Source organism: Macaca fascicularis, chromosome 11 (genome assembly GCF_037993035.2).
Source record: "Macaca fascicularis isolate 582-1 chromosome 11, T2T-MFA8v1.1".
Taxonomy (NCBI): Eukaryota; Metazoa; Chordata; class Mammalia; order Primates; family Cercopithecidae; genus Macaca; species Macaca fascicularis.
The window spans coordinates 18,967,037-18,981,572 of record NC_088385.1 but is presented as its reverse complement, the minus strand read 5'-3'; the positions used below and the strand labels follow the sequence as shown (position 1 = coordinate 18,981,572).

Below are 14,536 nucleotides of genomic sequence, written 5' to 3'. Positions count from 1 at the left end.
AGGACACATGAGATGGGTACATTACCAGATTCAAAACAATTTTATTGTTAGCCTATCATAAACATACAGAACTCAGAAAATGGTACAAATCAATTTATTTCTCCAGGAGTACCTGCTGTGAAGGATGCAATGCAAAATCTATTTATTTTGCCTCTCAGTTCATCCAGAATCTGACAGGTAACCTACATGACTTCTCACTGAGGGCCCATTCCCAACGTTCCACATCCATTTGGGTGGTACATCTATGTTCTAAAGTCATGATGTCCATGTTCTTAGTATGGACATGGCACCAATAGTAAAGGTTTCTTCCAGATTCTTCAAAATGAAGCATCTAAAGGACCAATAAATCTTTGTTTTGCTAATACGGATCAATTCTCACCGAAGAAATTAAAGGATTGTTATGCCAACAAAGTATCTGCTTTATTTGTTGTTTCCTTTTTTTTTAATTTTTTAACAAAGTCTTTGTCTATAAGCTACTGGCACTTTACAATAACCACAGTTTACATTCATGTATTTCATTCATTTGTATTTCATTTCAGATTTTGAATTTCATTTTTATATTTTACATACACAATTGTAGACTACCAGTGAGCTCTCAAACGGACCCAATATATTTTTAAGTTTGTAATCTAAAAAGTTGGCATTTAAACAATAAAATGCATTCAACCTTGAGTGTAGAGTTTGATGAATTTTGAAAAATGAATACGTCATGAAACCACCACCTAAATCAAAATAAAGAACATGTCCAAGATATTCCCTTGGATGCCTTTTCAGTGTAACCCAGCTGCTCTCTTTCTGCATCCAGGCAACCACTGATCTTATTTCTGTTACAATGGATTACTTTTGCCTGTTCTAGAATCTCACTTAAATGGAAATGTACAGTAAATACTGTTTTGTGTTTGGTTTCTTTTTCTCGGCATTATATTTCAGATTCCTCAGGGTTGTAACACTGCGGAGTGTTAATATCCCATTATATGTCTATAACACAATTTATTCATTCACTTGTTGATAGATGTTTGAGCTTTACCCAATTTGCGGCTTTTTTTTTTTTTTAACTGCTATGAACATTTGTGTACAAGCCTTTTAGTGGACATATGTTTTCATTTCTTTTGGATATATGCCTCGGTATAGAATTTGGGGGTATATGATAAGTGTTTATTTAACTTTATAGGAAACTGCCAAACTGTTTTCCAAAGTGATTGTGCTATTTTCCATTCCCAACAGCAAAACAGATATTATCGGTCTTTTTAAATTTTGACTGTTCTAGTAGGTATGAAATAGTATTTCATTCCGGTTTCCATTTGAATTTCCCTAATGACTAATGATGTTGAACATCCTTTCATGGCCATCATGGTCTTCTTTTCTTTAAATATGTATTCAAATATTTTGTTTATTTTGGATCATTGTTTGTCTTCTTACTAAGTTTTAAGAGTTATTATTCTAGATTCAAATTCTTTATTAGCTATTGCAAATATTCTTTTCCTCAGTTTGGTATTTGCCTTTTTATTTACTCAATGGTGTCTTTTGAAGAGTAACTGCTGACAGTTTTGATGCTGTCTGGTTCATTAACTATTTTCTTGTATAGTTAGTGCTTCCTGTGTCCTAAGAAATCTTGTGTACCCAATTGTTTAAAATATTTTTGTTATCTTATCTTCTATGTGTTTTACAGTTCTGTGACTTGTCTTTAGGGCTATGATTCATCTCCAGTTTACTTTAGAGGATGCTGTAAAGTAGAGATTTAGATTAATTTTTTCCATACAAATAACCAGTTTTTCAGCACCATTTATTTAAAAAATTATTCTTTCCCCACTGAATTATCGAAGTAACTTTGTCAAAAATCACCTGACAGTACATATCTGAACTCTATTCTATTCCATCTATCTATATGTCTATAATTATGCCACTATCACATGGTATTGATTACTAAGGTAAGTCTTGAAATCTGAAGGTATAAGTTCTGTATCTTCCTTGATCTTCTTCAAATTTTTTCTGCCTCTTCCAGATCTTTTGTGTCTCCTTATAAATTTTAGAATCAGTGTATCATTTTCTATAAAAATCACACTCACATTAAGGTTTTTATTGGCATTAGTTTGACTCTATACATCAATTTATGAAGAATTACTCAACTATATTAAATCCTCCAATCTATGAGTATATCTTTTCACATATTCACATCTTCCTTAATTTTTCTTTCAATGTTTCTGTGTTTTCAGTGTATAAGTCTTGAACATATGTTAGCAATTTATGCCTAACTATTTGAGTAATTATTAACTACATTTTTCAAATGAAAGAAGATCATCAGAGATTATGTAATTCTCCCAATGTCACAGAGCCAACAAGTGCCTTAGCCAGGATTTAAATACAGAAGTAACGGAATCCAAAGAACATGTTCTTAAGTACTAGGCCAGCAATTCTCAGAGCAAAGATAGGCAGAGGGATTGAACCAACTGGGAAGCTTTTCCAAATCTCATATGCTTGTTGCCCCATCAGAATGTCTGATATCTCACTGGAGGGAGGATGAGCGGGACCAGATAGTTAGAGAAATTTCCAAGGTGTTTCTGTTATAACCTTACTGATTGTGAACTGGGTAGAGAATTTTTTTGCAGTCAGAAACCTACAGCATGGTTAGTTTCAGCTGGTCACCCTTTGAAGCCCTTGCCAACAGTTTTCTAAAAAGATCAAGCCAGTAGAGAAAGAGCCTGGCAGGATAATAAGAGCCAGACAGGTCTTATACAGCAGCAGCAACTTCATACACAAGAAAAATGGGTATCTGTTCTACATTCAGGTCTCACCTAAGCTTCCATTTGATGAATACGCTTATAGTCTAGGTGTCAGAGATGAGACTGACACAAATTAATTTTGAATACAAATAATGTCTTAAAGTCCAACATTTATTTAAGATATTTTCTTCTTCATTCATTCTACTTCGACCCATTTTGCTCTATCTTCTGTCTCTCCTTCCTTAAATAAGCTAAATCAAATAATGAAGTTTGAAGCAAACTTCATTAAGAAGCAAACAATAAAATAAAACATGGGATATCATATTGCAGATTAGATGTGCCTGGTGCTATGTTTATAGAAAAGGGGATCATGGTTACAGGCAACATGGCAACAAGGAGGTGTGCTCAGCAGCTGCCCTGCCTGATAAGGCCTGCCATGACATATTGGTTATGGGATACATCAAGGGATCTAATAGCAGCATGGATGTGAGAAAGAAATGGGCTTAGTAGTGACATCTGTGTATGTGTGTTAGAGAGGGCAGGAATGGGGCTGGGCATGGTGGCTCAAGTCTGTAATACCAGCACTTTGGAAGGCTGAGGTGGGTGGATCACTTGAGGCCAGGAGTTCGAGACCAGCCTGGCCAATCTGGTGAAACCTCATCTCTACTAAAAATACAAAAAATTAGCCAGGTGTGGTGGCATGTGCCTGCAGTCCCAGCTACTCAGGAGGCTGAGGCAGGAGAATCACTTGAACTCAGGAGGTGGAGGTTGCAGGTAGCCAAGATCACACCACTGCACTCCAGCCTGGGCAACAGAGTGAGACTCCATCTCAAAAAAAAAAAAAAAAAAAAAGCAGGAGTGGCTAGCAGTTCACAAATAAGCTATTTAACTGGAAAGCAAACTTTCAATGGATATTTATGATAACATTAATAACTGCTAAAATATATTTACACAGTCTATTAAGTACGTCTACTGTCCTCAGAGCTAAATAAGGAGAATAAGATGGTGCTTACTGCTCTCAGGGAGTTTTCATTTCATCAGGGAGAAAATGCACACATGTAAAAAACAACCCAAGGCATCCTGTAGCAAATATCGTCGACTACGCAGGGAAAATTTCTGTTCCTCCAGTCCACCCTGCACAATACCTTGACATCCTGAAAGAAGCAGGCCTATTACATGAAATAGCAGTGGACTTGGATTCATAGGAACTGAGTCAATTTACTTGCAATATAGCCGCAGACAAGTCATTTGATGCATCTAGATGTATCCTTTTATCTGTAAAATGAAATGGGTACTTTAGTAGTTTTTCATGGGTATTAATAGAGATAATGAAGAATGTTAGGTAGACCGGCAACGTATTGTTATTGGTGGTGGTGGAGGTAGTAATAACAACAGTGTAATTACCATCTATGTCATCTAGGCCACTGCCTATAAGCCTCATCTCATTTCAATTATTTCCATCTTCATGTATATTTAGCAACGTCCATGATACTCCTTTATCTATAAAAATCATCTAGTTCCTTAGCTCCCATTCAATGACATTCCAAATATCATCAGAATACCTTACCCAAGATTCAGATGCCTGAGTGGTGATTGCTGGGACCATAAACTGACCATGGAGCAAACTTGCCTTGTTGCCAGTCAGACTTAGAACCCTGTACTTTAGTTGCAACTACATGGAATCTACGCTATTGCCAAGTCACAAGACTTCCTGTCCCCTTTAGTCGGCCCATCAATATAGAGCCTTCTCTCTTGGCCTCTGATTCTCATCACTGATGTAATTTACCCCAGAATAACTGGCATACTGCCAGGCTTAGCACTCTTCATTTCTCCATTGTGGAAAGAATATGCTACTTTATGACTAATAGGGCAACTTCCCTTTAAATGTTGCACTATAGTGTAGAATATATGAATGTTAGTGTAATATAATATTGTCTAGTGTAGAATATAAGAATGTTATTGCAGTAATTACTAACATCTAAATAGCACATTCAATTGGAGAGCACTTGCACATTCACCCTCATAGCAACCTTTTAAGAGAGAGATAATTTTATCCCCAAGTTTAGGAAAATGTGACTAGAAAAGGTTAAGTAAATTTTCCAGTATCATCCTAGTATATCCAAGCTAAGACGTAAAACCAGGGCTTCTGACTCCAGTACCTATTATCTTAATATGCCCAAACTTCAGTTTGGTAAATGAGTTCTTTATTTGCAACTTGATCAGAACATTTATTCATTTATTCATAAATTCAAATATTCATTCAACAGATAGATAGCGAGTACCTATGTGCTACAAATACATTTCTCCTCAAAGATGTTCACAGTTGAGTGAGAATACAATATATAAACAAAGGAGCAATGTCTTATTCATCTTTGAATTACCAACTCCTGACACAGCATCTGGAACACAACATACTTGAATGAATGAATGAATGAATGGATGGATATGTTAAAAATTAAATTACCTTTTAAGCCAAATCCTAATACAATGAGAAATTTCTTTGAAAAGTACAAAGTGCTATATAAATTTTAAGCATTATAACTGTACTCAATTATAGGTGAAACTTTCATTTCAGTTAGAATGCCAGAGTGAGTTTTCAGATAATCTTAGTAATGTCCTTTTTTTCTTTATTTAGCATTATTTCCTTCATATTGAACATATCATAAGTAGGAAGACTGTCTTAAGTCCCCACTTCAAGAGTTTTTTAATCCCCTGACCTGATTGCAATCACTTCAGCAAATTCACCCACACCCTGATTCTGTCATTGCCAAAAATCCCCATATGGAAGGGGAGGAGCCCTCTCAGAAGACTTGGCACAAATCCTTATAATAGCACTTATCACATTTTATTGTAATTATCTGTTGACATGTCTTTTTCCTCCTAGCACCAATGCCACTTGATAATTCACCTACAAAAAGTTTTCAAGATCTCAAAACATAACTCACAATATTTTTAAAGTAAGATTTTCTCCCTAAAAAATTAACCCCAAATAAAAGTTCTGTATATTTAACAAAATATTTAACAATACTCCCACTGTTTGGTCCAGCTTCCCAAATGCACGTCTTTCACTAAAGTCTTAAATCAACATTTAAAATCCTAAGATGAATATTCAATTTTGGAAAACACACACAAGATAATTTGAGAGGACACTTTTGAACTAGAAGGTCCTTTGCTTCTAGTTGATGGTGATGATGCCCAGGCTAATACGTTTCATTTAAAAAGGTCAGTCTACTCATTCATTACTAAATTGTAAGCTAAAAAGTGTTGTGTTGCTAAGAATCCCATGAAACACTTTCAAACAGAAGTCATGGACCTTGAGCTGATCTTTTACATAAGATAAATTTAAAGTAGCTTCTTTTGATGTAAGAAAATCACTGTTTAAATATCAAATGGTCATTGCTTCCAATTCATTTTCTTGTGTGATAAATTTGCTTATCTTTATATGTGGATATTTCTGTATATCTGCTCAGAGATTTCAAATTTTGTTAGGATCTGATCACTATGATTTTTTCAGAGAAAGAGAAGTAGAAGTATTTTGAAAGTTCAGTATCTGAAATGGTTGGAATAGTTCCTGGTGTGATCTGTTACTGAGACCCTTGGAAGGCGGAGATTTTTCTGCTTTAAATAAATATGCCACGAAGTGTTTCGAGTCTGTGCTATGTACCAGCACCATGAGATATTTGGGTTTGGTTCAGGCTATGAGATGTACGAGAACAGAAACAATATTTAATTCTTCAAATTTAGCTAAATAAGAATAGCTAGTTAATTTTAAGTAAAATTTAGAACAAAATATTATATAAATAGGATGCTATGTGACATTTATTGATTAATTATGTAGTACTTATGTACTGCTCTTTTTTATAATTTCAGCTTTTATTTTAGATTCAAGGGGTACATGTGCAGGTTTGTTACATGAGTATATTGCATGATGCTGAGGTTTGGGGTACAACTGATCCCATCACTCACGTAATGAATATATGTACTGCTATTTCTTTATATGAATTCTAAAGTCCATCCTTTCCACTCAGTACTCCCCCAGAATTTCTTTCAAAAAATAAATCCAGGCTTTCATGTTCAGAATGTTAATTTTAATAGTAAATACAGTCATAAAAAAAAAGACTCACAAACAGGTTAAAGAAAATATTTAGGAGAGGAATGTTCTGTCTAAAGAATTCCAACCACATTGACAATAGTTCTTTGACAGCGGTTACTCCTGATAGCCTACTGTCTAAGGCAGAGTTGCTGGAAAATGACTGACACATTTCATCAAAGCCTCCGCTCAGCTGCCTTAGCCAACTGTCGCTGGTAAATGACTTAATCTTTGCTAAACTTTCATGCAGGAAAGCGGAGTAGTTGAAAATGCACCCACATATAGACCTGAAACTCTAATGAGATCATTTTACATTCTGATTGATACAAAATCTACATTGTGTTTTGACTTGCCTGCCACCATTGATATGGTGTATTTCCAGTTTGAAAGGTTCAAAAGTGATAGTTGTTTTACAATGCATCCCAACTGTAACTGAGAATGAAGAAATGTGGAAATGAATGAGTTAATTGCAAGTTATTTGGTACAAGGTAAATTTTTAATCACATTTCATATGTATTATTTTTTTTCTTAGGGAAAGTAATTGGTTAGGAAGACAGAGGGATATAAATATTTTATGTAATCTCCTAAAAATAAAGCAAGTCGTGTGGATTCTTTCATGAATGTGTGTTTATATGCCTTAGGTTGAGGGAATTTATTCATGAATGTTAAAATGCAAGATACAACATCTGCCTAAATCAATTGTGGATAAGCCACCACCACCCTAAGACACCCGTAAGTTTCTGACCAGGATTTTAGATTTTTATTTTATGGTAAACTCATACTTTCCAAAAGTGTTAGGATGGCTGTGACTTTTTCTGCTTAATGCTGATCTTTTCTACAAACCTATATAGCCTTTGTGAGCAGGGGTAAGAATCAAAATGAATTCTGGGAGCCTCCACTGTACTGCTAAGTCAGGTAAATCCTATTATAACATTTACATATGAGGTGGGCAGAGAGGTCCAGCATCTGCATTCGTGTGCATTCCTCCATTTCCACCACTGCTTGAAAAAGATAAATTGCTATTACCAGGAGAATTAAGAGGAAAAATGTTTGGCTTATGTCATCCAAAGCTCCTTTACCAGGGAAAATCGGCCTAAGCTTGTTAGTTACCCAACATGCTAAGGCTATGTGATCAAAAGCAACGACCCCCAAATTGCATTCTGCCACTCACTGTTTTCCCTCTATTTTCCCTTCTATCTCTTAAGAAGACATCAGTCCATCTGTTTCTGATTCTTTACAATTAACTCGGCACATTAGGTCTCTCTCTCTCTCTTTCATAACCTTAAAAACTGATTTTCTTTTAACTGGGAAATTTTATCTTGCCAGCAATCAGAGCTCAAATACAGACATCTACAACTTTCAGTCGAAAGTCTTAATACATAAAATTTGAATTGCTTCTAAATTTGGCAAAATGCCCTGCTTTCTCCAAATTCATAAGACAGATGAGGCACAAAAGTGAGATAAATGATGGCGTCCTGCTATTTCAAATGCCATATTGATGTAGTCATTATTTGTGCCAATAAGGCTCACTGTCATCTAATTTTAACCTGTTTCTGTGTTAATTATGCTCATTTTTTCTTTCCTCTCTTTTGATATTTTACGCTCTTCATTTCATGTAGTCTACGTTTGTGAACAACTGAATCTTTCCAACAATTTACTGAAGTCCTATTATGCGCAAAACACTACTTTTTCTCTCAAGTAGGGTTTAGGGAGTATAAAAATATAAACCAGATAAGCCTGATACATAATATGGGCTCCAGAAAATGTGTGAAGGAAGCAAAGGAGAAAGAAAAAGATGGAGGAGAGAGGGAGGAAAGATAAAAATGTCTAATAATTCACTTTATGCAAGAAGATGTGTACACTGTCTCACCATTCTGCTGTAATTTCTTCACCATAGATGTTAATATCTGATATTTTCTTGTTTACTTGTGTGTTTATTGTCTTTCTCTTTAGGAAAATAGTAAGGGCCATAAAAGAACAAATTTGTTGGTCTTGCTTACAATTGTGAAAAAGTGTTTTTGTCTGGAACCTAGGTAATGCCAAAAAAAAGAAAGAAGTTTCAGTAAAGAATGAATGAATTAATGAATTAATTCCCTGAGCTTAGAAGGGCAAGAACACTTTCTACTCTCCACATTCACCCCAATGCACAACCTTCCTTCTAAAATCATTACTCCACAACAGTGAGGGTGCCTACTACGGGTATATCTTGCTCATCCAGTGATCAACTGTTATGTGTAAGAAAAAAAAATAGAAGCTGAATTTGTCCCTGTTGAATGAAGAATTTTCTAATGAAATCCAGGATGGAAGTTGATTGCTTTTGGTTGGACTCCCCCTAGCAGGTTACATATATGATCCTTGTATCACCTTTTTAGCGCAAGCCCACTTCTCCACATACTCCTCCAACTTCATGTTTATTTAGATTTTTCTCTTATTAAATTCCTCTTCATTTAGCCTGTAAAAGTTCTCCTATATCTTCTCGACTCGGGAATTCTTTCTCTACTTTCCTGGAGTCTTCTCTCTCTTATTTCCCACTTTGTTGTATGCCCTTTTTTCCACACACATTTGATTTACAGCAAACAGTAATCTATTTTCCCTTGGGAAAAGTTTCGTTGCCTCAGAGAACACACTGCTAAAATAATGGAAAGTTCATAGTTGATTATTTGTATTTAATTATAGTTCAGATACTCATGAAAAATTCTTTGCTCCTCTTTGCAATTAGGTGTAGTGATTAGGAAACCTTCTATATCACTCTCCAGTTATCTTTTAAAAGCCCTCCTCTATTTGATGATGGTGTAATTGGCTCTTAATTTTATATTGCACAGGTAGATTAAAAAGAGGCAGCTTACCCTTGAGACATCTAAATGAGTAGGTTAAAATAGTAATTTTTATGTTATGTATATCTTACCACTATAAAAAATTAGTTTAAGGAGGGAAAAAAGCAGATAAAGGACTGAAGACTACCTGTCAACACAAATGGGTCTGGGGTCTCCTAATGACTTGTAAACAAACAGCTCTACACCAAACTGAGCTAATGCCTTGAGCAATGTTCCTGACTCTGCAAATTCATTAATTGCAGCTTCCTTTGTGGTCTTACAGTGAAGAATAACTATTATTATTATTATTTATTTATTTATTTTCACTTAAATAAGATCCAATACCTCCCTGAAAACTGTCATTTGGTAAAAATATTGCTGTAGGGCAGGGCCCTACTAAGAAATGTAAGACATGTGCAATTCACACATCCTTGTGAAATGCAAGTGCCTGTGAACCCTGACAGGCTATAATTACTGGCAGGCAGAGTTGGCTGTCAGTAACTAGCATGATTTTAGTGGGGTAAAATGCTTCACGCTTAAGATTTCTTCCTGAGTGGCCTCTTGCACTCCCTCAGATCCCTGAGATTACCTTGTTAGACATTTATATGTCTAGGTCAACGATTCTCAAGAGGGTGGGAGGAGGAAGAGATGCAGGCAAGGAAGGAGAAGGGGAATAAGAGAATCTTCGTGTAATTTGGAAAACATACTTAATACATTCATTGTTTCATTATACAAATTAATAGAACTGAATATTCCAGTATTCTTCTTCATAGCTTAGGAAATAAAGTGGAAAAGCACTGAAAGATCCCCAAGTTTTGCAATGTTTAATAAGAATAGCTTAGGTGAAAATTTGCCTTCTCCATGGTCCTTACAGAAAATGAAAGTGCCTGAGCACGAATTCGTTTCTCCACTTACTTTCTCCAACAGGGTTCTTCTAGTATATCTTTATGATCATTTTGAAAGTTGACATAGCAAAATCAGATTTGTTCACATGTAGAACCCTCCTCCGGTCTTTCTTGTGTTCCACTGGGTCTTGCAATGCATTCCAGAGCATTGAGGAACAGTTGTGCAGGTCATACCCTGCACCCTTCCAGAAAGTGCCATTCCAGCAGGCTACAGGATGTAGCAGCCCAGAATCCTTCTTCTTTTCACTGCCTTTCACCTCCTTTTCCGTCTCTCCCTCCTTATCCAGATACGATTCCATGATGATTATAATAACTCTCTGGTATACGACCTCACTTTTCTTGCCCGCTCTTTCCACCTTGTGCTCATCTGGTTGCGCTAATTATTAAGTTGTTGTGCTAATTATTAAGTCATTGTCTTTCAGTTCGTAACCCCACTCTTCTTTGCCCTGCTTTGTGATACAAGAGCTGGATTCTGCAGACATTTCTTCAGAATAAGCTTTGCCCATAGAGAATGCTAGAGGGAAACTGCAAGGCTACAAGTGAAAGAAGAGACATTTCTAGTGCTGTGATTGGCATGTAGGCATCTAGTCACCCTCGCAGGCACCGCCTCTGTGCACCTTAGAGTTCTCTTTCACCCCTGTTTAGTAGTTAACCATCTCTCAGCTAGGTCTTGTTTATATTAGATTTCCTCTGTTCTAGTTGGTGGTATGGTTTCTGTTTTCTCGCTGGATCTTGACAGGTACACCTAGATAAATCCCTGTGCTGGTTAAACCAACTCTTGTCTATTCTGTACCTACAATCACAAAGCTAAACAAGGTTGGAAAAAAATATTCATTTCTTCTGACTGTCTCACTTTAAATTCATAATCAGGAATATCAAGCAGCTCTTCCACATATACTGAATTCATTCACTCCTCTTCTTCTAGACCCCAATTTCACAACTTCTCATCTCTTCTCAAACCTCCAATTCCTCTCTCCTGACCCTCTCTTAGCTGAGGACCCTGCTTCCTATGTGGTTAATAAAATAGAAGCCATCAGAAAAGAATGTCCACACATTTCCACTGCTGTGTCTATCAACTTACTTGCATCTATACTCATTTTCCCTACCTTCCTTCATGAAAGTGGATGAAGCGTGTTCCTATTTAAGATCAAGATCAATGCTCAAACACTAGATTCCATTGCTTAGGGTCATTCCAATGATTATCACTCCTTCTTACACATTGTGATATTTTTCTTTCTCTATTGGATTATCCCTATGAATATGTAACCTGTTTTAATATATCTCATATTAAAAGAACCTTTCATGTTCCCATAGTTTCCTTCAAGTTACTACTCCACTTCACTACTTCCCTTTATCTTTAAACTTCTCCAAAATTTGGTCATGTTTGGTCTTTACTTTTTCTAGTCCCATTCTCTCTTCAACTCCATCCAATGTAACACTCGGTCAAGGTCACCAGTTAGGCTACACATTGCCGTTTGATTGTCAGTTTCAACTTCATCGAAATACCAATATTTGACCTAGTCTGCAACTATCTCTTTCCTGAAATACCTTCTTCTCTTGTATTTAGGGAAACTTTATCTCTTAATTCTCCCCCTACCTCCCTGGCCACCCTGTCAATAGTCTTTACTGGTTTCTCCCAATCTCTTTGGCTTCTAAACACTGGAGTGCACTAAAGCTCAGTTCTTAGAGCTCTTTGCTTTTTTCGCTTCACTCACTTTCTAGATGGTATTACAGATGCATGGCTTTAAATACCATCTACACACTGATGGCCCCAGAAATTTATATCTTCAATAACATTCTGGAACTCCAAACTTATATATCCCCACATGACCTGCTTACTTGGATGTCTAATTAGTTCAAAATCTAATTCTTTATTTTCCCCATCTCAATCCTGCCCTTCCTCTAATTTTCCCTCTCTCAGTACATGTCACTGCTCAGGTACACAAGCCAAAAATCTTAGAGTCACCTTCTTCTCTCATACCCATATCCAATCAATTAGCAAATTCTACTAGCTTTCAAAATATATCTAAAATCCAACTCCTTCTCAACACCTTTACTACTGCTCCTCTACAAAGACATGATCATTGCAAACCTTAATGATTGCATCAGCCTCTTAACTAGGATCCCTACTTTTAGACGGTCTCCCATAACAGAAGCTGCTGACTAGCATTCTCACTTTTTTCATAATAATACAACTGAAGCTTTGCACAAGGCTGCTTACACACACTACAGCTCCCAGATTCCCTTTCAGTTAGATGTGGCTTTGTTCTCACCACTAAAATATGAGCAGAACATAAGTGTGCCTACTTCTAGACCCACCTCCTTCACAATCTCCTCTTTACACAATGGACATATCTGAGATATAGTTTTAATCTTGCAAATGAAGACAATACCCCATGAGGTAGTAAGAAAATAACATACAAAGAATCTGTGTCCCTGATTATTTATATGGAAGACAGCTACCTATCAACCTGAAATTCAGATGATTATGTGAGCTAGGAAAAATCTTCCACCTTGTTTTAAGCATTGTATTTTATAGTCTCTTTATTTAGCTGCTATCCTTAACCTAATACAGAAAGAACTACCATATATGGAGCGCTACCATTATAATACCTAAAATGTGGCATTGTTCATCAGAAGGGCAAGTGGAGATGAGAAACCCACAAATACTTGGTATATCCTGGCAAAACATTGTGTAAACTATCGCCTCAAACAATTGGGAAGGGAGATCACATGCCTCCTGAAGTAGCAGGTCTAAGAAATGTCTAGAAAGAACAGATCCTTATTGCTTGCAAGTTACAACAAAGAAGTGATGAGCTCAGTTGAGAATCAGCCTGTTGGCAGGCAGAAATGGAAAAGAATAGAAAAGATCAGGGTCTGAAGGTTGAAAAAGTTTTCTGATCACAGAACCCAAACTTTAAGGTTCTTATCTTGCCTTCTTATCCAAGTCTATTGTTTCAGAGAGTTGCTAAGGTAGCGTATGGGTTGGCGGCGGGGGCGGTGATGGGTAGCAAGGCACAATTACATAAAACAAATGAAAACACTATGCCTAAAGGAAAAAAAGCCCTTGGATTTGGCTATAGCCAAACGTGACTGAGAATGAATACAGCAGAAACATATTATGTTTTTGAAAGAACTGAGAAATGTATTTCCAAAGGAACCAAAGCCTAGTCTGCAAAACACCTGTGACTGAGGTTTAAAACAAATGTGGTATCACCAAATTTGCACAAGCAAGAAGCAGGCTCCAAAAGTGGCACAGTCCCTAAAGAAGACACTTTGGATATTTTCCAGGAGGAGAAAAGACAAGAAATTCCTTTGAGAAAGCAGAACCAGGGTTAAATCAAGTAAATTCAACTGCCAGATTAGGGCATTTAAGCAATTCCTACACAGCAGGACCCATCACTACGTAAAACATTGACTGCTGTTTGTTCATTTGTTTGTTTCCAATTGATAGTTTTTAATACGGTTATCCTGTCCCTAGTCCATAATTGTGTATAGGGTGTGTTTGTTGCATTGTCAGTTTGCAAACAACATGTCTTTTAGTTTTTGTGTCCTAGGAATACACCCAGATTTGGTGGAGAAAATTGTTCATCACCCAGAGATTCTGGGCTCTGATCTAAATTCAAAAATTGGTGGGGCTTAGGGTTGTCTTTTTTGAAGAGGAATTGTGTGTATTTTTACATTAAAAGAAAGGTCCATAGATACTTGGTGGCCAAAGGATCAGGCTGTAGTAAAAAATAATTAGTTGTCCAATATAATCTGTTCTCCCCTTCTGTCATAGTAATACAATTGGAGCCTGATACATGACTAGCCATCTTTACTGCATTCCCCAGTCTCCCTGCCCCACTCATGTAACAAGGTTCATGACAACGGAGTATGAACCACTACTGAGACAGATCTTTTAAGAGACTGGGATTGCTCCTTTATATGCCTTTTCTTCTTCTCATCAGTCTGGTGCAACACAAGAATATGGCTTTGGCAATGCAGATGATGACAATACAGTAAACC

At 36.5% G+C, this 14,536-nt stretch overlaps 1 long non-coding RNA gene across 1 annotated transcript in view; it reads right to left on the bottom strand.

Annotated features, from left to right (window-relative positions):
- Positions 1-613: 613 nt before the first annotated feature.
- Positions 614-14,536, bottom strand: part of LOC135966179 (uncharacterized) — a 37,433-nt gene continuing 23,510 nt past the window's right edge. Inside the window, exon 2 of the long non-coding RNA XR_010579305.2 lies at positions 614-3,995. This is a non-coding gene — a long non-coding RNA (uncharacterized lncRNA). The remainder of the gene's footprint in view (positions 3,996-14,536) is intronic.